The following is a 25,416-nucleotide window of genomic DNA, read 5'->3' on the forward strand; positions in this document are numbered from 1 at the left end:
TGAGTCCCCCCCCCCAATCTGGGGGCTGCTAAACTAAATTTGTGGGCGCTGGGCGGATCGTTGCACCCCGGGTGGCGCATATGCTAAAGACAGCCTTGGCATTGAAAATGATTGTAACTCCATTTCTTTTTTTTCTAGACTTGAGTGAAGGCCTGAGATGGAGAAGGACCCTGGAACCTATCCCTGGGGGTTTCCAAAAAAGCCCACCCACCCGTGGGAAGAAAGATAGGAGAGACCTGGTCATGAATGGCATAGGCATACCTAACCCCCAAAAAGAGACCCCCCCCCAAGAAAAAAATACCAAAGCCCCAGAAGTGCAAAAAGGGGGCATCTCAGAGAACAAAATAACCCTTGAGGAAAGGCCTAAAAAACACTCCAAAAGCTTCTTTCAGCTGGTGCCCCCTCCCCAGCCCCCCTCCCTGCCGAAGCCAGCAGCCCAATTTGGGCAGGGCCTGGCACCCCTCTCCCTGCTCATCCATGTGGATTACCCTGAGTCATTAGCAGGACCATCTGGCTCGCATCTGTATGGGTGGGCACCCCCCTCTCACCTTTCCCTCCCCACCTGCTGGAGACCCCTGCCCAGCGTTGCTGGCAGGAGTCCTACCCTACCTGACCCACCATATTTGCCCCCCCCCCAACGCTCCATATTGCCAGACACCCAGCCCTCTGAAATAACACCTCCAGCCCCACCTCATCCAACCCTAGCCCATCAGGGGGATTAAATACATACGAAGCCTCCAGAGAATTTGAAACATCGAGTCAGGGGATGAGAGGTTCCCTCCATTGACCAAGGTGAGTCTGGGCCCACTCAGTAAACCTCTCAGCTTTGACACAGAGGGAAGGATCTTGCCCAACTAATGAGTGTTACCAGTACAGCAAAGTTGGATGTTATAGGAGATTTTGTCCACAAGCCAACAATGCTAACCCAAAGAATTCGAAGAGGTGGCAAAATATAATTCCCAAATGCCAGTAAGAGTATGCTCTGAGGGGCGAGGCACCTCATCAACAGACTAATTGTTCTTACCAACCAAGAGGGGAGGTGGGTGCCTTTGCCGCTTTTGCCCCACCTCCAAAACCTTCTGGAAGCGAGAAAGGAGAATGCCGCCAACTAAATAGGAATCGCATCCACTGAGAACTCCTGTGTCCCGTCTTAACCCTCTCTGTCACTGACCCCATGGACAAAATTCACATAGACGGCCACCAGTACCATTGCCAACTAGACACAGGAGCCATGTTTTCTACCTGGAGTGAAAGCCACCTAAACCCAAGGAAAACTTGCTAGAGGTCAAGCAAGAGCACCTAGAGAGACCTTGGTAACTGGAGGCAGCAATGCCCCCTTGGTTCTGGGGTACCACCCAGTGGTATAGCTAGAGGAGTGTGGGAGGGATGGGTGAGGGGAGGGGAGAAGGGGAGCCGTGGTTTCTTGTTGGGGACGAGCTTTAGTTTGGTGGCTAAAACACACTTTCTGCATTCAGGAGGGTCCTAAGTAGTGTAGGCATTGCTGAGCCCGGCAGGCCCCGCAGATTTCCACCATTGTTTGTTAATCAGGTTAAAACGTTAGCAGAGTCATTGTAAATTCAGCAGTGTAAAGTATTATAGATATAGCGGGAAGGGAGAAATATGAATATAAGGGGAAATTAGAATAGGCAGTCTTAATGGATGAAGAAATAGAACCATGGAAGGGGGAAGGGAAGTCAAGGATTAAATGTACGGTTATATTCAGTGAAATGTAAAACACTTTAATGAAAAATGATAAATACAGTTATAAAAAGGGGGGAATTGAAAGACATGTACCCACCCCCCACAAAAAAATATATCCTGCAGCAATTGATGCCATTTTGGCGAAAATTGATCCGGGAGCTGAGGAACCTTCCCTTTCAGGGTTTTTTGGTTGTGAAGGACCATAGTTGCTTGCCTTCCTTTCCACAGGGATTTTGCAGAAGACCATCCTGGTGGGCTGCATCTAACCTACTTAGGAATATATTATGAGCAGACGTTTGAGTTTTCTGCCCCATTTTGAGGAAAAGACCTAAAAGATACCTTGTCATCATGTCCTTGCAGGTATTCCCAAGGTGGAGTGGTGGCTCTGCAGATTTTTACAGAGACTGGGATCTTGCAAGAGAGGTTTTGGAAGCCAGCTGATGGAATTCTGGCTGGGAAATGACCACCTTCACCTGCTGACCTCCTTGGGTAAATGGCACTCCTTCACTCAGGTCCTTCTGCTCTGACCTCCACTTTCTATTTCACCGCCATCTCCGGGGTCCTCTCCTTGTGAAGGTGGGAGAGCCAGTGTGCTGTGTTGGACTGGACGCAGAGAAACCCGGATTCAAATCTCATGGTGAGAGAGTGGTGCAAGAGTCACCAGATGCACACGTGAGAAGCTTCCTGCTGGACTGTGACTGTGTCTAGGTCTCCTTCCATAGCCATCCTCTGCCCACCTTTAGGGAGGAAGGGTGGTTGTGGTGTGGAATCACAGGGCTGGGGAGAAGTAGCAGGCGGCGTGACTCCCCCCAGACTTGGAGAAATGCTTGGGCCAGCTGAAGTAAGCAAGGAGGGTGAGGCCCTTCTGGGGTGAAGAGGATGGTTTTATGTGTGACACCCTTTAAAGACCATTCTAACCTTATGTGTCACACTTGGGGGTGGGGTGTGTGGCAGCTGCTGCTTTGGGATCTGCACCCCAAGGTGTTGCTACAAGCCTTTTTTTTTTACTGCAAAGGATAATAGACCTTGGGTGATTCTATTGCGCTCCCTGGTGATGTCATTGGGAGTGCAACAGGGTCCAGCTTCTCCCTCCCTCCCTTACAGTTCACAGTGACTAAAGTGGCCTCTCTGGCCATTATATAGGCGGCGCTGTAGCAGAGGGAAAATGAGGTCCACGGTTTCCTTTGCCTTGATGGTGTGTAGCCAGAATCTCTGGCTTTTCCCTCTGTTGCCTTACAAATTGGCAACAGAGGGATTATCACATATGTGCAAACTTGGTCTGACTTTGACTGGAGTTTGTTCTCTTCCTCACAGGCGATTCGCTTTCATGCCATGCCTTTCTCAACCAAGGACAAACAGCAGGAGCCCAAGAACCGGAAATATGCAGAGGTGCATAAAAGAGTTGGTGGTACAATGACTGCCACCTCTACAACATGGACCTTTTCAACTGGAAGAATCAAATGCCCTGTTTTTTCAGCTGACCCAGATCAAATGACCAGTCTAATGAAATCAATCATGTCCACCCAAAGCCCACTTGGGTAGACTGTTAGCCATTGGTGGACCCTCTTTTGACTTGTGAAGAGCAGTGGCTGCAGCTAAGAGAGCCCCCACCCCTAAACAAGGGGACCCTCAGGCATACACAGTAACTGCTGTCCCCTCTCAGGACCTGGCTTGGAAAATAGATGATCGGTGTTGGGAGTAAAACTGCCTTACAGAAGCCAGATACAGTCACAAACAATTTTACTTTTTTGAGAATACAGTCGTACCTTGGTTGACGAACGGAATCTGTTCAGGAAGTCCGTTCGACTTCCAAAAGGTTCGCAAACCAAGGTACGGCTTCCGATTGGCTGATTGGCCCCGGAAACAATGCTGATAGCCAAAACGGATGTTTGGGTTCCAAAGAGCGTTTGCAAACCAGAACACTCACTTCCCTTCTGGGTTTGTGGTGTTCGGAAGCCAAAACATCTGAGTCGCAAGGCAAGGAATGACTGTGTGTTATATACCTCTTGTATTATACCACCTTGCAATTTTTATGGAAGTGTGCGTTTTAAATACTTCAATAAGTAAATAAATGCCCTCCCATGTTCTCACACCTCAGCAACTGGAATTCAGAGGCACTGTACACTACATGTGACGGTGGAGGTTCACATGTAGCAGACCTATCCTTCCATGATTGACAAGCCACAATATACACATCAGAAGCCCCACATTAACTGGATGATCCTGGACAAGGTATAAGTCAGGACTCTGCTCCCCATTTGTAAAATGAGCAGCAGTACAGAATGACTTCTTATAATGGCTCTGGGAAAGAGGAGGAGGAGGAGGAGAAAAGTGTGTGTTGGTTTGCATGCAGAAGGTTCCAGCTCCAACCCCCAGCATCTTCACATAAGGCTGGGAAAGATTTCTTGTCTGAAACTCTTGAGAGCCACTGCCAGCCAGTGCAGACAATACTGAGCTAGATAGACCAATGTTCTGACTCAGTGTAACACAGTTTCCTGTGCTCCTAATTCTTCTTGTATTCAAGGCATGCACAGGAAAATGCTGGAGGAAATCTTTGCCAATAGCTTTGTGAAAAGTACATCCAAGAGTCTTTGGCAGTTGTGCTTTATGGAAATTTACAAAACAAAAGCGTGAAAAATGCCTGTTTAGAAGCTCAAAAACCACATAGATGAGCAGAGGACTATTCAGAGCTTAGGACATTTGGGGAAGGGGAAGGTTGTGACATCCAAAAACAAAAGAAGTAGGTTATATCCAACTAAGTTCTACTCAAACTAGACCTACTAAAATAAATAAACTTAAATCATTCATATTAACTTCAGAGGAACTAGTTTGAGGAGGACAAGCACTAGATATAACCCAGTGTCATAATAGTTGGTTAGTAAGCTGCTCATATTGGCAGCCAAGCCACCTAGGACTCGCTTAGGATGAAGAGTGAGATGTAAATTAAATATTTGGAAATGCACCCATCCATTCAGAGCTTATTTTGTAGGGAGTAAGAGATGCTGATGATATTGCTATGTTTAGGGGAGTTATTTCCCATTTAAAAAATATACTCATCAACACCGAGAGCCCAGCTCATCCTACCGTAGGAGGCAAGAGGCATTTAAGAGTCATCTGCTCCCCTCCAACCAGATCACAAATGCAGGATCCCACTGGAACTAGATGCAGCTTCTCAGCCCTGCAATTGAGTCTCAAAGAACACACCTCTTCTTTCATTCCATTATGCATCAGGCCTCCAATGAAGAGAATCGTCCTAAACAAGGAAAATCATTTCTCTGCAGCTTCACATCCAGGTACTTCAGACTTGATCTTCTAAAGGGCCAAGTGCATATGGAAAGGGAAAGGCATGCTAAGTGTTCTTGCCCTTCATCCATACATACCGGGGTCAGGGAAGAGAAGATTAATCCCTTCAACCTTCTCATTAAGGAAAGTGAGGGAAACCACTTTGGCAAATAATAATTGATTTCTAAATTTATCCTATGATTAACTGAGATTCGCTTCCACAAATCTGCATGCAGGCTGGAAGGTAATGATTTAAAGCCCAGCCTCCTACGGGAATGTGGAAACATGCCTTCACAGGTTTCAGAGGCAGGATTCAGCCCTCTTCAATTTAAGCCTCTGTGTGAGATCTACAGCCTTCCTGCCAAAAAGCCAAATGAAACAGGCACACAATGAACACACTCTGTTTTTAATATTCACACTAAAGTAGCAACAGTTAGAAGTCAACGGGGTGCATTGAATGTGGACTTAAAATTAACAACTGGGGAAGCTGTGGCTCTCATGTGGCTGGATCCCAAATTCCCATCTGCCCCAGTCAGTGGGGTCAATGGCAGAGTTGACACGGTTGCAGTCCAGCAACTATAGAGAACCACCAATTCTCTATACCTGACTTAGCTAAAACTCTTTAAGCATTCTATAAAGTGGGCTTAGACCCAATAAAGCTTGATTAGTGACAATGAATTTATAAGGTCTTTTAAAGGCAGCACATGGTTCTTTAATACTAGATCTGAAACAAACAACATATTTTATCTGTATTCAAGTTTGAATCATAGTAATGAAGAATAACTTTGATTTTTATGAGTCTGGCAGCTGTGAAAATGGAACTGAACATGAAGTTTGAGCTCCTGTGATGGATTCCAGAATCTGAGGTTAGTTTAGGTATAGTCTTCTGTAAAACAAGAAAATCCTGAATAAAATATATATTTAAAAAAAAAATAAAAGCCATGGAATCTTAAAAAAAAAAAAAAGATAAGACCTTGGGCGAAGTGAGTGAAATATCCAGCTGAGGTAAAAGGGAGGGCCGCTTATTTGCCTGTATGAAAAAAGGGCAGCTTCTTGGTTATTCAGACTGGCTACTTTACCAAGTCAGCAAATGGTTTGACCACCTTAGCAGGTTCCGTCTACTGCAAACCTCCATGTCATAGGTGCAGGTTTGGTTGGGACCCATTGGCACGGGTGGATTTTGGTAATATGGTGCCCTGAGCCAGAACAAAATTGGGTGCCACCGCAAAAGCACTTCTTATTTTCACAATTCTTCCTTTTGGTACAGTTGCTTTTTAATGGATTGTCTCAGTAGACACTTGTATAAATATAGGTTTTCTTGTTGTTTCGCACCCTATTGGCTCAGCACCCCATGCAGGGAAACCACCTGCAATGACCTAAATTTGGTGATGCCATTGGTATCATCTGAACCAAACAGAATTCAACTACGTTCTATTCAGACTAGACCCACTTAAATAAAAGGACCTGTTAGTCATGGTTTTCAAACTTTTCCCCCTGGGTCACACTTTCAGAATAAAAATTTGCTCGTACCACACACACAAAAATTATTGATCAGAAATACATAAAAAAGCAAAAAACAAACTCCTTGTTGTTTGGTCATTTAGTCGTGTCCGACTCTTTGTGACCCCATGAACCAGAGAACACCAGGCACTCCTGTCTTCCACTGCCTCCCACGGTTTGGTCAAAGTCATGTTAGTAAACAAACTCCTAGCAGTGCTTGATTTATAACATAGAACACAACTACTTTATTTTTTTTTTAATAATAATTTTTTATTACATTTTTTCCAATTACAGATAAGACAGAAAAAAGAAAGAACATAGAAAATAGAAAAAGAAAAAAAACAGAAAATCAAAACCATTTCAACAACTTATTTCAAATTTCTATCGGACTTCCTCGCATCTCCCGCATAGTGCGTTCTTAACAATAAAATTATCAGCAAGTTATACCCTTGTTTCATGTGTTTCTTTGTACTTTCAATTGCAATTTAAGTTTAAATCCCTTATTTTCCATTTACTCTAAAAATATAGCATATTATCATTTTTACCCATTTAAACTTTAATTCTTTCATAAATATTATCCAATTTCATATATAATCCACTCTCGTTGCTGGGGCTAACCTTCCAAATCATACGGCATCTTAAAGTTCATATAACTTATAATACTTTTGCAAATAGTCCTTAAATTTTTTCCAGTCCTCCTCCATTGCTTCTTCTCCCATATCTCGGATCCTGGCAGTCATCTCGGCTAGTTCCATGTAGTTCATCAATTGCGTCTGCCAGTCCTCCAGTGTGGGCAAATCTTGAGTCTTCCAATGCTTAGCAATAAGGATTCTTGCTGCTGTGGTAGCATACATGAAAAAAGTTCGATCCTTCTTTAACACCTTCTGGCCGACAATGCCCAAAAGGAAGGCCTCCGGTTTCTTAGGGAAGGTGTACTTAAACACCTTTTTTAACTCATTATAAATCATTTCCCAGAAGGCCTTCACTCTTGGACAAGTCCACCAAAGATGAAAGAATGTCCCCTCAGCCTCCTTACACTTCCAACATTTATTGTCGGACAAATGGTATATCTTAGCCAGCTTGACCGGGGTCATGTACCACCTGTATACCATTTTCATAATATTTTCTTTCAAAGCATTACATGCAGTAAACTTCATACCGGTGGTCCATAACCTCTCCCAGTCTCCAGACATGATATTATAACCAATGTCCTGAGCCCATTTTATCATGGCTGATTTAACTGTCTCATCCTGAGTATTCCATTTAAGCAGCAAGTTATACATTCTCGATAATAGCTTGGTCTTTGGTTCTAACAACTCTGTCTCAAGTTTCAATTTTTCCACCTGGAATCCTGTTTTTTTGTCTAACTTGAAAACCTCATTAATGAAGCCAATCTTGCACCTTACCCTTTAGTTTTTCAAAGCTCTGCAACCTCCAATTGTCTCCAATGTTTTCTATTATTTCCCAATATTTCGGCCAGCCAGCCTCCATATTGGGTTTTTTCCGAGCCTTGGCCTCTATTGGTGATACCCACCTCGGAGTTTTGCTTTCCAATAAGTCTTTGTATTTTTTCCAGACCATAAATATTGCTTTTCTGACAATATGGTTTTTAAACATTCCGTATGTTTTTCCCTTGTCATACCACAAATACGCATGCCAACCTAGCGAATTATTAAAGCCTTCCAGATCTAGGACATCAGTGTTTTCTAACAGAATCCAATCTTTCATCCAGCAGAAGGCCGCAGCTTCATAATATAACCTTAAGTCTGGCAGGGCAAACCCCCCTCTCTCCTTTGCATCAGTTAGTATTTTAAACTTTATTCGGGGCTTTTTGCCCTGCCAGACAAATTTAGAGATATCCTTCTGCCACTTTCCAAAACATTCCACTCTGTCCACAATCTGCAAGGCTTGAAACAAAAACAACATTTTTGGCAAAACGTTCATTTTTATAGCTGCAATTCGGCCTAACAAGGATAGTTTCAGTCTTGACCAAATTGCTTAAGGAAGAAAGGTCGGCGCTCATCAGCAACAGCCGCGCGGCTTCGCTCCCGCAGAAAGAGCGATGTACTCTCAGCACCGCTTCCCCTCCGCGCTTCCGGAGCCCCTTACGGGGTCCCTTCTTCGTTTTGGGGGTCGCTCCAGGTGCCCGCCGAGTCCCATGGCCACGAGCTCACTCTGCTCGTGGTTTTTCTTGATGGATCGTCGCTGAACACAACTACTTTATAATATGTTCATGGCACATCCAGAAAGTATAAAACAATGCAGATACATAAGAACATGAATTATTCCCAAAATATAATTATAAACAAGTCTCCTACGTATAAACCTTCAGTATGTAAACAAGCTCAATGAGAAGTGTGAGCTTGGACAGGAGTTAGAATGAGCTGGCTTGCTGCAGATTCAATATCATACCCAAATGCCACTTACGAACCTTTCTTAAACGTTTCTGGGACAAGGAAAACTGTGATTTAGAGAGATCCCTCTATCTGCTGGTGAAAATTTACAATCTGAAAATGTGTAGGTACCACTTTCTGCCATTAAGAACAACAAAAAGAAAAACTGGTAGTTACAGTGTCTAAGGCAGAGCGAAAAGCCTGATTTATGGTTGATAATAAAGATTAAACAGACAAGGGAATTCTCTGTAAAAAAAAAAAATCTCTTTACCCCTTCTTTCTGTTTTTGCAGCTAAGGATGCTGAAAGTTAATCAGCCATTACTCCTGTGGGGGGGGAAATCCAGGTGAGATAAGATTCATTGAGATAGTGATTTTAAGGTGGAACCTTAAATTCAAAATATTAAGGTAAACTAAACAGTGTTTCCATGCACCGTTCTGGTTCACCAGAAGCGGCTTAGTCATGTTGGCCACATGACCCAGAAGCTGTACGCCGGCTCCCTCAGCCAATAAAGCGAGATGAGCGCCGCGACCCCAGAGTCGGCCACGACTGGACCTAATGGTCAGGGGCCCCTTTACTTTTACCTTTAAGTTGCTAATAATATCAAAAACAACAAAAGCATCCAGTATGATGATGATACCTTTTGATCTCCCAGTGGGTGTTAGTATTGTTCAACAGTTGATGGCTGAACAATTAAAAATGATATGATCAGTGTTTTATGAAAGGAAGAATGAAAATGAATCAGAGATATATGAAATGTTAAATGGAAATGGAGAATACCTAGAGGCTTTAGACCAGGGGTCAGCAAAAAAAATTCTGCAGGGGGCCAGTCCACCATCCCTCAGACCTTATCTTAAATAAATAAATAAAAATCTTAAATAAAACTCTCATTATGTATGTCAGAGAACCACTGTGTAGGCCTGCAGACCCTCCAATTGTCCCTATTTCCCAGGGACACCCCTGATTTAGAGAAGCCATCCTGGTTTCTGATTTGATCCCAAAATGCCCCCACTTTGCCTTAGGATGTCCCTATTTTCATTGGAGAAATGTTGGGGAGTATGGAGTTATCTTCCCCCCCCCGAGCCATCTGAAGGCAATATTAAAAATAATAATAATAATTTTTAATGTGTTTTCTAAAATACATCTTTATTGGTTTAAAATACAATCTTACAATAAAGGTACCGGTAAGTACAGTGGTACCTTGGGTTACAGACGCTTCAGGTTACATACGTTTCAGGTTACAAACTCCACTAACCCAGAAATAGTACCTCGGGTTAAGTACTTTGCTTCAGGATGAGAACAGAAATCGTGCTCCAGCAGCGCAGCAGCAGCAGGAGGCCCCATTAGCTAAAGTGGTGCTTCAGGTTAAGAACAGTTTCAGGTTAAGAACAGACCTCCAGAATGAATTAAGTACTTAACCCAAGGTACCACTGTACAACAAAGTTGTTTTATTATGTTTTTATATATGTTGGAAGCTGCCTAGAGTGGCTGGGGCAACCCAGTAAGAAGGGTGGGGTATAATTAGTAAAATTATCATTATGGAATGTGTCGTCCCTATTTTCATCAGAGAAATGCTGGATGGTATGTTTTGGATTCCCCCCCCCCCACTAAGTTTCTTTTTAGTGGCTCTCACTGCTCTTCTTCCTCTCCAATAGAGAGAGAGAGAGAGAGAGAGAGAGAGAGAGAGAGAGAGAGAGTGTATATATATATATATATATATATTTGCTTTCGTAGATTTTCACGGGTACAGGAATGCAGGTTTTGGTGTCTTCGGGTGTCTTCCCGTGTAAGAGTCGGGGTGTCTGGGCGACGTTTCGACGAGGTCTCACTCGTCATCTTCAGGCTGGTGCTTTCGGCTTCTTGTTCCAGTAACAAGAAGCCGAAAGCACCAGCCTGAAGATGACGAGTGAGACCTCGTCGAAACGTCGCCCAGACACCCCGACTCTTACACGGGAAGACACCCGAAGACACCAAAACACATATATATATATATATATATATATATATATCCTAGTCACTGCCTCAAAACCCCTCATTTCGCACTTGGCAATATGAAACTATACTTCACAGAAGAATCTATGACTCTCCCATGATAGCTTGCAACTTCAAGCCTAAAGGAGATGCTGGGATTAGAAGCCAAGCTGCAAACTCTTTCTGAAGATTTAGTCTATTTATTACTCCTGTTACTGGGGAAACCTCTTTTATTTTGTTGATATCCAAAGTGTTCTCTGGACACACACCTCCGGAGGGGTTCTGAGAGACTGTGGCTACAAGAGCAGTAGCTCTGTGATGTTTTCAGCCTCTATTCAATTAACTCCCTCAATCTGGCACTTCTCCACCAGCAGAATCTGCTCGGAGGCACAGGATGCAATTTCAGAGCCAGACGGCAAAAAATAAAAATAAAAAATAGAAGCAGGAGGGTGTTGTTGAGGGGAGAGAGAAAAGTGAGAGACTTGGAATGCTGACCACTTTGAATAGGGCGCTGAAGCAAACAGCCACATTTGGAAATCTTCCCATACTGAGGGTCAGGGTTTGGGGGTAAAGTTTGACACCTGCCATCGTTAGTTAATTTTATTTTCTAAGAAAATCAGTTCTCAGTGTGCTCTGAAGGAAAAGGGGGAGTGATGAGTTGGGCTTAAAAAGGGAAGCGAAGGAATTTGTCTAGGATCAAATTCTACAGCACAGCCAAGAAACAAGCTTATTTTGTTTCCTTGATCAAAATGTTATTGAGTGCCTGAGATCATTAGACCATAGGATCAGCCTTCTAATTTAACCTGAAAGGTCACTTAGATCACCCTACAGAATATTATAGAGCAATATTCCACTATTGCCCTTATAACATTGGAATGTCCTTCCTTCTGCCCTTCTTTGTGTGCCTCCTCCATGAGAGGGTCTGGAGGGTGGCAACATGAAAATGGGGCCTTTTCTGTGGTGGCTCCCTGCTTGTGGAATGTTCTCCCCTGGGAGGTTCGCCTGGTGCCTTCATTATATGCCTTTAGGCATCAGGCAAAATCGCTACTCTTTAACCAGAGCTTTGGTTGTTTGTCATCCAATGCCCTTTACTTGGGGGGGGGGAGGGGTTATTCGGATGTTTCTGTCTTTATTATGTATTCAGTGTTTTTATATTGTGATTTTATCTTGTGAACCACCCTGAGACCTGCAGGTATAGGGTGTTATATAAATTTAAATATACTACTACATCTAATAATAATAATAATAATAATAATAATAATAATAATAATAATAATAAATAAGCCACCATTTGTTTCAGAAGTCTTGTAAAGAAATTGGATGGGGTTCGAATCCTGTCAACAGAAGCCCCATACAAAGACTTCTGTTTGTGCAACAGGGGTTTCCCCTCTCTCTTTCCCCTGCATGCATCCTGAAACTGGCCTGGCCAGGTATATGGATTCCGGAGAACACGCAGGCAAGTTTCTTCTAGAAGCTCAGAGCACAGTCCATCACATTCCTTGGACAAGCCTCTCTGTCGGCATCTTCCTTCTTTACCTTTTGAGCAGTGGTACCCCCACAATATTTAGGGGTACTCTTTGATGCTCTATTTCCTCTGTCACATACAATCCTCAGGTGCACGTTCCAGGGAGCCAAGGTTCACCGCCACTCTTTGCCACAAATAACAGCATGTAGCCGTCTTCAGGGATTATAGTTGCATGTAAAAGCAACACAGAAGCCACAAGAACATTTTGCAATCCCAGTCCCCTTCCAACAATTTGGAGGGTGAACATCTTAAGTGGGCAGTCTCCTGTACATGTGGATGCTGCCTAGGAAATTTAGAATCCTAATCCTTCAGTGCTTCTAAACAGGATGGGATGCCTCTATGAAAATAGAAGGTTCCCCACATCAGTTCAGGGCCATATCCTGAAGACACTTAACTTGCGCTTGTGTGGCCCTGGCTGACTCCAGCTACAAAATTAAATTTTTCGTATCTTTATTTTTAGATCCTATGATTATTATCATTGTGAAAATTGTTCGATTTGGTTATGTAGCTTTTTATGTGTCTTATTGTTTATAACTACTTTTGTTATGTTTGTAATTACTGTATGTCAGTCTTTCGTGTTGTAAGCTGCCTTGAGGATGGTTTTAACTATGGAAAGGAGGCACCCAAATAGAATGATGATGATGTAGCACAAAGGAAAACAAGTACATTACCAAATATTGTTGTACAACACACTGCACAAGAATCAACAAATCCCATACAACAAACTTTCACTAGCACAACTGCTGCACTGGATTCCTTTTTCGTGTGACCTTTAAACTCTGCCCGAAGGCTCTTGCACTAGGGGGCACAGAACACTGAATATGTCCCGTTTTTTTTAGACGCAAGTAGAATACTAGAAGATGGCTCATATTGCAGTGTTGAAAAGACACTGCATTGAATGGGAGCTATATACAAAGTATATTCCATGAGTTTGCTAGACAAGCCCACCTCACATGCAGAGAACAGTGCCTTTGGGCAAATTGCAGGCAATCCTTTGAAGGACTCTTATCATTTTAACCAGCAGGAACTGCTTCTTTGAAAGCAGAGTTTTATCCTCTTCAATGCATTCCATTAGATTATTATTTAATTAGGAACTGGCCTGTTTGCATCTTTCTTTCTTTCTTTTTTGTGCAAATAGAAGTTTGGTTTAATTAAGTCTATTTGGAGTACTCATTTCAGGAGGAAAAGAAAGGAAAGGCAGCAATGGAGTGGGTGGAGGGGCGGGAGACAAAAATGACTACCTCAAAGGCTATGCAGAATCACTTCTCCAACCATCATCACCAGCAGCCTGGGAGGAAGGACATTTTTTCCTTTATGGTGGCTAGCTTCATGCGGCTATGAATTATTGAACGGGGAACTGTCTCTTTCATTTAGCAGTAGGATGATGGAATGGAAACGCAGCCCTCGGAAGGTTACTGTCCCTTGAGCAGCAGGGACTGTGTGTGTGCAGAATGGCATCTGGCATGCCCTTCCCTAGCCAATTCCCCACAGAAAAGGCGATGGAGGGAAGGAGGGAGGGAACGAGACAAGCTACTTACCAACAACTGCTTAGCTCTTGTTAACTGTCAATCAGCACAGGACATCTGAGACCAGGGCAAGAACGGACCAAAAAAATCTGATCGTGATGCAACGCAAAGTTTTCTGGAGTTCATCTCTAGAGTTTGTTTACTGGGTGGTGGGTGGGGAGACGCCTGGTGGGGATTTCTGACCCTTTATTTGTTAGGCCCTCATAAAAGCGTTCCTGCTAATCTGTGCAGCAGCCTGAAATTAATTCACAATACCCTCCACCCTCAGATGTGCAGGGAACAGTGGCTGAGGAGAGGGTTCTCCCTGTGGAAGTTCCTCCCCACAGGTATATTATTATTAATATTTGTTGATTTACAAAGTGTATAACTCTAAATCAAAGTGGTTTTCAAGTATAAAATTACCAAAAAACCCCACACATACAGTAATTAAAATGCACAACAAACAGATCCTCCAAGTGTTCCTATTTTCCAGGGATAGTCCTGGTTTTACAGAAGCCATCTCAGTTTCTGATTTCATCCTGGAATGTCCTGCTTTTCCTTAGAACGTCCCAATTTTCAGCAGAGAAATGTTGGGAGGTATGGTAGGACATCAGAGGGTACAGAGTTATGTGACCCCCGAGCCAAGGAGAGAAGTAACTATGCACCTTTAGAATACATCTGAAGGCAGCCCTGTATAGGGTTTTTTAATGTTTAATGGGTGGGAAATAGATAATAAAGTGAAGATTATGATTAAATAGGGTGTCCCCATTTTCATTGGATAAATGTTGGAGGGTATGAACAAAACTATTTTCATCAAGCCATTAAAATAAACATCCACAATTAAAACATGTACAATAAAAACAAGCATATTAAAACATCATAACAATTAAAAGAGTTAAAATGGTAATTAGAAGAATTAAAAGAGGAGACTCCAGGCAGGAGAGGTTATGTTTTTATTGCTTCTAGTGTATGCTGAAAAAGTACCTCTTTCCACCCTGGTCTTTGACAATTAAGGTATTTTTGTAGAACTCTCCTCTTTTGATCTATATAATCTAAACTGTACTGATTTTGCTGGAAGTGTTTTACTTTTTTTAAAAGAAAACAACTGTATATAAACTGTTCTACTTCTTTCACTTGTATGATTATACTGCTGTAATCTGCCCCAGAAATTTATAATGAAGGCTGCATAATACATCTTATAAATTCATAAATAAAATGCAAAGGATCAAAAACAGCTTAGTGTCTTTAACCTTTAAGAATGTGTGATTCTGTATATTTTACATATCTGCCTTGATAAAGAGACTATCTAGAAACATAGTGAGAACCAATTTGCTTATGCAGCTGTCTTCTGTCATTGGGATGGGCAGTACAGTGGTACCTCTGGTTACGTACTTAATTCGTTCCGGAGGTCCGTTCTTAACCTGAAACTGTTCACTTTAGCTAATTGGGCCTCCCGCTGCCACTGCGCCACTGCCTCACGATTTCTGTTCTCATCCTGAAGCAAAGTTCTTAACCCGAGGTACTATTTCTGGGTTAGTAGAGTCTGTAACCTGAAGCGTCTGTAACCCAAGGTACCACTGTAGAATACAAAGTCATGAGAATTGGGAGCGGGGGGGGGGGTAGAGGCCGCCAGAGCACGATTTCCGTTCTCATCCTGAATCAAAGTTCTTAACCCGAGGTAATATTTCTGAGTTAGCAGAGTCTTTAACCTGAAGCGTATGTAACCTGAAGCGTATGTAACCCGCGGTACCACTGTAGTTCATTAACACTCTCTACAATATGTGCCTTCCTATCTCACCAAAGAAAGGGGCGCAAGTGGCGCTGTGGGTTAAACCACAGAGCCTAGGACTTGCCGATCAGAAGGTCAGCGGTTTGAATCCCCGCGACGGGGTGAGCACCCGTTGCTCGGTCCCTGCTCCTGCCAACCTAGCAGTTTGAAAGCACGTCAAAAGTGCAAGTAGATAAATAGGTACCACTCCGGCAGGAAGGTAAATGGCGTTTCCGTGCACTGCTCTAGTTCACCAGACGCGGCTTAGTCATGCTGGCCACATGACCCAGATGTTGTACGCCAGCTCCCTCGGCCAGTAAAGCGAGATAAGCGTGTGGGGGGCGAACTATTTTTTTTTGGGGGGGGGGGAATGAATGAATTCCTATGCCCCACAAATAACCCAGAGATGTATTTTAAATAAAAGGACACATTCTACTCATGTAAAAACACAATGATTTCCGGACCGTCCGCAGGCCAGATTTAGAAGGCGATTGGGCCGGATCCGGCCCCCGGGCCTTAGTAGATTGAACCAGGTGCTCTACTACAAAGCAAGAGCCTTACAATCTGTGCACCGGACCTGCTTACCCTCTTTTCTTAATTTCATTTTTGTTGTTGCCCTCCACAGAGCAGATTACAGCATACGTTAGAAGAATAGTAAATGAGCGAGCCAATCAATCAATATTTATTCACTACCAGAATCTTAAATAAATAAATAAATATTCACTATCTGAATCTATGACGTACCAATTAAGATAGCAGCAGCAGCAGCAGATAAAACCTCAGTACTTTGAAATTAACCAAATGCAGACGGGAGTAAAACCAGGCCTCAAAAACCCTCCTAAAAACTAACTAAGGAGGGAATGCTAAGCGGTTTCCAGAGGCAGTTATATGAGAGGCGTTTATCTACTCCTATTTCTCTGCGAGAATACCAAAGTTAAAGGACATAGCAGCCTAAGGAAGAGAGATGCAGCAGTCTCTACACATGCCTCTCGCATAGGTGTTATTGCAGATTTAAAGCCAGACTTGTTAATATGAGCCCACGGGGTCTTTAATAATATATATATATATATATATATGCAGGTTTTGGTGTCTTCGGGTGTCTTCCCGTGTAAGAGTCGGGGTGTCTGTGCGACGTTTCGACGAGGTCTCACTCGTCATCTTCAGGCTGGTGCTTTCGGCTTCTTGTTACTGGAACAGAGCAGAGTCTGGTGTTTGAGTTCCTATAAATACTGTTGAGGGGTGTGGTGTATAGCCTCCAACGTTCTGGGCAGAGAGGAAGTTCCTAGATTAGTGTGCCTCTTCTTCTTTTGTTCCTTAATTACTTGAGGGATATCTTGAGTGATTTCATGAGTGATATTCTGAATACCACTGGGTGGGTCATTAAGTGTAGATTAGTTGCTAAAGCTTTTGTGTCTTGACCTCTTGAGCTTGTGAAGAGTTTTTCTGAGAAGATGGCTGTGCTGCATTTAGTTGTGCTGCATTCCTGTACCCGTGAAAATCTACGAAAGCATATATATATATATATATCTCCCCAAGCCAGGTTGGATAGAAAAATCATGATTTTATTAAGGAGGTCAGATTTCCTCTATTTTATATTTGACTTTTTTTAAAAAACACAGGAATGGGGGGGAGCTATCAGCAAAGAAGGCCAAATCGTCCATGAAGAGTAAGAATTCTCATTTTCTCCACAATGCAGCATTTTGGGTCCCCACAGGCAATCCAGAAGACATCAGAAAGTACAAAACAGGGGAGGAGAAATCCTCTCTACACCAATCCTGAAATGACCTACATACATGAGCAGCAGCCAACGATTAATAATAATAATAATAATAATAATAATAATAATAATGGTCCTACAAAATATCCTCCTCCCCACCACCAAAAAATAAGAAGCAGGATGGACCTGGGAACAAGTGCAGGACAACTGTTTGTCTAAGTTCCAAATTTGACATACTCCAGGAGCTATTTATAATGAGAATAGTAAAGGTAAGGTAAAAGGACCCCTGACCATTAGGTCTAGTTGTGGCCGACTGGGGTTGCGGAGCTCATCTCGCTTTACTGGCCGAGGGAGCTGGCGTACAGCTTCTGGGTCATGTGGCCAGCATGACCAAGCCGCTTCTGGTGAACCAGAGCAGTGCATGGAAACGCCGTTTACCTTCCCACTGGAGCAATACCTATTTATTTATTTATTTGCACTTTGATGTGCTTTCGAACTGCTAGGTTGGCAGGAACAGGGACCAAGCAACAGGAGCTCACCCCATTGCGGGGATTCGAACCATCAACCTTCTGATCGGCAAGTGCTAGGCTCTGTGGTTTAACCCACAGTGCCACCCGTGTCCCTAATGAGGATGGTAATGTGTTGCGAATAACTAGTCCTTCATGAACATCTGGGACCACTCATTCTTACACCCATGTCATTATTCCAGGTCCAGATCAGCCCCATTGCAATCCACAACTAAGCCATTTCCGAGCTTGGGAGGAGAGGGGGTTGCAGGTTATCCCCTCCCACACACGCGGGGGCTGGCCTTTTGCCCCCGCGAGATCCAGGGAATCCCCGGGCGTGCCTGTGACCTGGCCCGCCAATCGGCGGGCTGGGGAGGCGTGGACGTCCCTGGAAAATAGAGACACCTTGAGGGTCTGGGGCTGTAGCTCAGTGGTAGAGTGCATGCTTTGTGTGCAAAACAATTCCAGATTCATTCCCTGGAATCTCCAAGTAGAGCTCGGACTCCTGAATGGTGTTCCAGCATAGCTACTGCCATTTGGTAACACTGAACTAGACAGATTAATGGGCTGGCTCCATATAATGTGCTCCGAGAGAGAGCTTCTGCATAGCAATGCACTTGGAGGCTATATCCTCATACCCAAATGCTTCAAAATGGATGCCAGCAACCTCTACTCAGGCCTCTACTTGCAGGAAGACCTAGCAGTACTTTCCCTGAGTCTAGAGCATTTATTAAAGGTTCAGTTAAAACATATTACACAAGGAATTAATGGCTTCAAGCAACCAGAATTCCCCCAGCACTAACAAGCTCCTCAGTGTTCTGACTTCTAGGAACATTTGTGGACCATTAAAGTAAATTCTAAGGAACTTGAGAAAGACAGCTGTAGAATGCAAAGAAGAAAAACTGAGTAGCTCTGCAGCTACAAATGCAATTCTCATCCACACCTGACTTCTGGATTAATGATACAGTATGGGTATTATTATTATTATTATTATTATTATTATTATTATTATTATTTACAGAAGTATTTATATACCACCCACTCATAAAATATTGTGCCCCAGGGTGCAGGGGGTGGAAGAGGTACCTCTATCCCAGACAAGACAAAAGCTCAGTTCAGTTTGGATGATGGGGTCATGCTGTGGGCTTAAGCCCACCCCTTCCTTTTCTCACATGCTCACATCCCCTGCCACAGTTCTGACCCAGACAAGTCACTGTCTGACATTATACCCAACTAACTATATTGCCTAACTATATTTTGTTTGAAATATAGGCAACCTTGTATCAGGATTTTTTTAGTCTAATGTTTTACAATTTTTTATGTGCTGTAAGATGCCCAGAGTGATGGGTGGGGTATGTATGTATGTATGTATGTATGTATGTATGTATGTATAAATAAATATTCCATAGTTTGGCTGATTTGGACACAACAGTAAGCTTTAGCTTTCCTGGACAAGGAAGCAAGGGAGGGAATCTGAGTGTATGGAGAAAGGGTAATGCATAAAAAGTATGCACCTGTGGCACGGTCCCAAAATAGGAAAACAATGGTTTGAACATTATGCATGGACCAAGCCAACTTGGTTTGGCTGCACAGATCCCAGCTTGCTAAACCATTGATTAGCAGCCAGCAATGAGTGACAAAACCACACACTCCTTCCTTCCTTCCTGGAGGTTTATCTCTTGCTTTAAACAAGCCACAGTTAAGACATCAAATTCAAAACAGGGTAATGTTCATTTGCTAACCAGTGTGCTTTAGATCCTCTTTATTAAGCTAACATTAAAGCACAGTTTCCAAATTTGGACATGCATTATTTGAGATTTAATCAAACCAAGATAGAAGCACCAGGAAAGGAAGGAGGGATCGGACAAAGGGGTGTGTGTGTGATCTCAACACCCATTCTCAGTTGCTAAACTGTGGTTTAACAAGACTTGTGTGACCAAATTGGGCCAATGTCTCTCCAGGCCTCCATTTTAAGTCCAAAGTCTCGTGAAGTTTTGGATAGCAATTTGGTTTTTCCCCCAATCAGTTTTACTGTTTTTCATTTGCCAGCATCCATCTATCTAGTGCTCTTTTTTATAGAAAAAATGTGTCAGTACTCACTATGAAGTTGTTACAGTAAATGCTACACATTTTTAAAAAAGGTGCCAGTAGTGTGTTTTCTTGAGCACCCCTGCCCCCAAAAGCACTGCATCCACCCACCCACCCACCCTCCACTCATTTATATTAAAGAAGAAGAAGAAGAAGAAGAAGAAGAAGAAGAAGAAGAAGAAGAAGTTGAAGTTGTTGTTTATATGCCTCCTATCTGACTGGGTTGCCCCAGCCACTCTGGGCGATTTCCAACAAATTAAAATGCAGTAAGACATCAAACATTAAAAACTTCCCTATACAGGGCTGCCTTCAGATGTCTTCTAAAAGTCAGATATCACAATGCACTCCAATTAATAGGGGAAAAACTAGTAAAATCCTGCTACTGGCAAGACAAGCCCGTTCAGCCACTACTTCCCCTTGCACCATACTGCTGCACTGAGCTTGTTTCATTTGCATTAAATTATTCCATGTTCTTGAGCAGTTGAAAATAAGGAAGCATGCTTATCTTCACAGTGGCACTCCCCACACCATTACTTATATTGCTTTTTTGTGGTATGACACCCTTTAAAGAGTGGGTAGAGGTACAAAAGACAAAGAATGTCAGGTAATTAGCTTTCAACATTCTCCATAGAGAAGCTGGAATGTGTCCATATTTAAGCTATGTGGTGGCAGGGCCTTGTCTGTCTCTGTGCAGATGATATGGAAAGAATCATAGAATCGTAAAATCAAAGAATCTTAGAGTTGGGTCATCTAGTCCAACCCCCTCCCCCCAAAGCACACACACACAATGCAGACCCTTTCCAGACCCTTGATCATCTTGGTTGCTCTCCTCTGCACACGTTCCAGCTTATCAACATCCTTCTTAAATTGTGGTGCCCAGAATTAGACTCAAGTATGGTCTAAGGCAGAATAGAGTGGTACTATTATTTTCCTTGATCTGGACACCGAGCCTCTTGGGCTTCCTGATTGTAAGGTCACCAGTTTGAATTGGCACGACTGGGTAAGCTCCTGTTGCCTTGTCCCAGCTCCTGCCAACCTAGCAGTTCGAAAACACACCAGCACAAGCAGATAAATAGGTACCGCTGCAGCAAGAAGGTAAATGGTGTTTCCGTGTGCTGTTTTCCATCACCGTGTCCGATTGTGCCAGAAACAGTTTAGTCAATGCTGGCCACATGACCCATCTGTGGACCAATGCCAGCTCCCTTGGCCTGAAAGCAGAGATGAGTGCCACACCCCCAGTTGAATTTGACTGGACTTAACCATCCAGGGGTCCTTTACCTACTTTACCTAAGCCCCACTGAATTCAATGGAGCTAACTCCCAGGTAACTGTGTAAAGACTGTGCAGTCTTATACTGCAATCGTAAGCATTTTTACCCAGAAGTAAGTCCAACTGAATTCAATACATCTTACTCTCTGGTATGTGCCTGATCATTCTCACAGTTTCCATTATGATTGTGATGGTGATGATATATATTTATATCTTTGTGCTGAGGAGACCTAAGTGCCAACAGTTTTGAGAATCTTTCTTACAATGCCAATATCAGTTGCCTCAAATGAAAGGAGTTTTAGCAAATTAAAACTGATAAAAACACATCTCCGAAGCTCAGTAAGTCAACAGTGACTAACCAACTTAAGCATCATCAGTACAGAACATATGTTAGCTTCTAATCTCTGTCATGGTGATATTTGCAGATAAAAAAAAAGCTTATAAAGATTTAGTTCTCCTGTATGTTAAATGATTATTGTTTCTATAAAACTCTATATTCAGAGCAAGACACAGCCTTTGGATTTTTGTGCAGTGGATTTTATACCCTATGCCAGTGATAATAATTGAAGAGACTTAGTGCCTGAGGTGAACAGGAATTATTATTATTATCATTATTATTATTATTATTATTATTATTAATCATCATCATTATTATATGTATACCGGACCCATCTTGCTAGGTTTCCCTAGCCACTGGGCAGCTTACAACATAAATTATTATTATCTTTTTTTGAAGGAGAGGGTAAAAATATAAAATCAAGATATGTTGAATTGCCTTCTTATTGCTGCACATCTATCGATTGCCTAAAGATGAAAAACAATGACTGAAATTCACCTCATTTGGTGGAGTGACATATTGAAAACTGCATTACATGAAAAACTTACCTGGTACATCTGTTTTATGAAAGGAAAAACAAATATAATCTATTTTATCTCAGTTTTATAGGATTTCACTGAATATATATAAAAAGGGAAAAAAAATTCTCTTAAGCAAGTTGGGATGAGGAACATTTAACTGGCTGACCATTTTTCTTAATATGATATAGACCCTTTTATTCTTCATCCTCCTTGTGTGGTTTCAGTCATAAGTTTATGTTTCTGCACATTTTGCAATTCATAGAATCATAGAGGTGGAATAGACCACAAGGGCCATCAAGTCCAACCCCCTGCCAAGCAGGAAACACCATCAGAGCACTCCTGACATATGGTTGTCAAGCCTCTGTTTAAAGACCTCCAAAGAAGGAGACTCCACCACACTCCTTGGCAGCAAATTCCACTGTCGAACAGCTCTTACTGTCATGTGTGCCACACCTCTTGTTCTCTCATTTCTTATGATGGTAAAGGTAAAGGTAAAGGGACCCCTGACCATTAAGTCCAGTCGTGAACGACTGTGGGGTTGTGGCGCTCATCTCGCTTTACTGGCCAAGGGAGCCAGCATTTGTCCGCATACAGTTTTTCTGCGTCATGGGGCCAGCATGACTAAGCCACTTCTGGCAAAACCAGAGCAGCGCACGGAAATGCTGTTTACCTTCCCACCGGAGTGGTACCTATTTATCTACTTGCACTTTGACGTGCTTTCAAACTGATGGTTGGCAGGAGCAGGGACTGAGCAATGGGAGCTCACCCCGTTGTGGGGATTTGAACCGCCAACCTTCTGATTAGCAAGCCCTAGGCTCTGTGGCTTAGATCAGAGTAGGCCCACTGCTGTTAATGGCTCTAAGTAACGTTCATTATTTTTAATAGGTCTACTGTTAGTAGGACTAAAATTGGATACAGCCTGCCCTCTTTTTATACCCATGCCTTTGCTCATGTGGGCGTTTGGCCTTCTACTTCAGAATATGGGTTTTCTATATGGGTCATGAGTCAGAAAAATTCTACAACGTTATACTTCTATATATGTTGTATAAGGGCAATGAATTGCCCACTCCTTCCAAAAAACTTTTCTGCATGAGCACAAGAACTAAAACCTGATGGGTGTTTCTAAGCCCCATATCAAGGGTTAAGAATCCTTTCACAATTCAGCTGTCATATCGGCTGACAACTGCTAGCAGAATGATCTGTACGGAAGTGCTCCCACAGTTATATGGTAACTGCTATGACTGTGGGTTCAGCAACATTTCCTACAGAAATTACATGGAAGTGTGAATGGGAGGTGCCCATTATCTGTGTATAAACATGCATCTGAAAGACCTGATGCAGTCACAACTCCTTGACATAAGTACATGGGTGTTTAAGGTTGCATATGTCTTTCACATTTTAGGTGTGAGAAGCACTAGTTTAATATCCATGTACTTGTCAACACAGCTGCCACAAAATGTAAACCATCCAGCTACTTCAAATACATCAGAGCTAGTTATCTTCCAGCTCACTTTGGACAATCTGAATATGGTCCCAAGCTATCTACTTCTCTCCATTCCTGGCAGTAACCTATTCTGACCCAACAAGCACCAAAGGCTTTGCCTCAGTGTTAAAACAATGAAGTCACTGAATGCACTGACTAAAAAAATAAACTGTTTGCTAAGCAGAACATTAGGAGATCTCATTGACAGTGATCTTGTGTGTATCACAGCAGAGCCCCAAAATGGCCATGGTCAAAGATAGCAAAGAAGTGTAACTGAGCTCTCCACTCTTTCACAACTGAAGTCTTCAGTGATGTGATAAAGGGGCAACATACCCGTTTCACTCAAAATCCTACCAGGAGTGGAAAATCTCTCTCCCTACACAGTTCATCATTATTAATCTCCCGCATGACCTGGCCACTATCTGCCTAACATTGACTCTTGCACTACCTAATGTTGGTCCTCTGCTACCTGCCCTACCAGTTCCAATGGGCACCAGCCACCAATAGTGCAAGAAGCTTGTATGGGTTCTATCCTTCTTCATATCACTATGTTTTATTGCATCTGTATATTGTTGTATACTGTGGTACCTCAGGTTAAGTACTTAATTTGTTCCGGAGGTCCGTTCTTTACCTGAAACTGTTCTTAACCTGAAGCACCACTTTAGCTAATGGGGCCTCCTGCTGCCGCTGCGCCACTGCCACATGATTTCCGTTCTCATCCTGAAGCAAGGTTCTTAAGCCGAGGTACTATTTCTGGGTTAGCAGAGTCTGTAACCTGAAGCATATGTAACCTGAAGCGTATGTAACCCGAGGTACCACTGTACGGCCTTGATATTTTTTTGTAAATAAAATAAATTATCCTTCTTCTGAAAAGTATGTGTGCACCAGAGGACTCAGGGGAGTGAAAGTGGTATTGCTTCACTTTGCAATGAGCTTTGTAGCAGGTAGAACTGCTGTCCAGCTTTCATTCTAATTATCTGCACACGCCAAAGGGAAGGGGTGAAAGGGAGGGATTAGTCTCTGTTGCCTAGCACAAAGACATCACTACAGCCACCAAGTCCCCCACCCCACAAATCTGAAGACAATCTGGGCTGCAGGAAGGCAGATATATTTCTGCTCAGACTAGGAGCAGGGACACCGGCCAGGGGTGAAAAGGTGGTTATCACTGGCAACCAGATCTGCAGAACCCTGCCTATGGTTCTCTTCTGGAGAACAAAAATGAACAGTAGGCAGACGACAGATGTGTATAACGAATCCTACTGATGGTTTCCTGGTAATTCTTATCATTGCATCCCCTAACCCCACCCACCCACCCCACTCCCACAACTGCAGAACCTTGAAATTAAAACTTCAATGAGCTTTAAACCACAACTCCAATACTGTTTTTCTTGGAGAAGACAATCAATGGATTGATTGATTGATTTTATTTATTTATATGCTATTTTTCATTGAAATGAATCCCAAAGTGAATTACAAACAATAAATAACAACATGATAGAACACAATAGAACATAACAAATAGAGCATAAATCATATAGAATAATTAACAAATCATCAGAGAAACGATTACAAAACACAGCTAGCAAAACAACAGCTAAAAAGTAAATATCACAATTAAAGCAAAAGTCATATTTTATGATTAACAAATCAGTAACAACATGAATAGCAAAATTCAGATAGCATTAGTGATATAAATGGAAATAGGGATAAAAATAAAATAAAGCGAAATAGGTCCCCAAATTGCATTTTAATCATGCAAAGAACACTGTGAGTCAGGAAAAGGAGCTGAGAGTTAGCGCAATCCTTCCCATAGTAGATTGCCATTTTTATGTATTATTTATACAGTGCCATC

The 25,416-nt window shown here is 42.7% G+C and overlaps 1 protein-coding gene and 1 long non-coding RNA gene across 3 annotated transcripts in view; one reads left to right on the forward strand and one right to left on the reverse strand.

Moving 5' to 3' along the window:
- LOC309524411 overlaps nt 1-3,882 on the forward strand; it is a 409,164-nt gene extending 405,282 nt beyond the window's left edge. Inside the window, exons 2-3 of the long non-coding RNA XR_014215894.1 lie at nt 139-2,190; nt 3,016-3,882. This is a non-coding gene — a long non-coding RNA (uncharacterized lncRNA). The remainder of the gene's footprint in view (nt 1-138; nt 2,191-3,015) is intronic.
- Nucleotides 1-25,416, reverse strand: part of ASTN2 (astrotactin 2) — a 672,988-nt gene that overhangs the window by 546,110 nt on the left and 101,462 nt on the right. The gene's annotated exons all lie outside the window — the stretch shown is intronic.

Source organism: Podarcis vaucheri (assembly GCF_965113315.1).
Source record: "Podarcis vaucheri genome assembly, chromosome: Z".
Taxonomy (NCBI): domain Eukaryota; kingdom Metazoa; phylum Chordata; class Lepidosauria; order Squamata; family Lacertidae; genus Podarcis; species Podarcis vaucheri.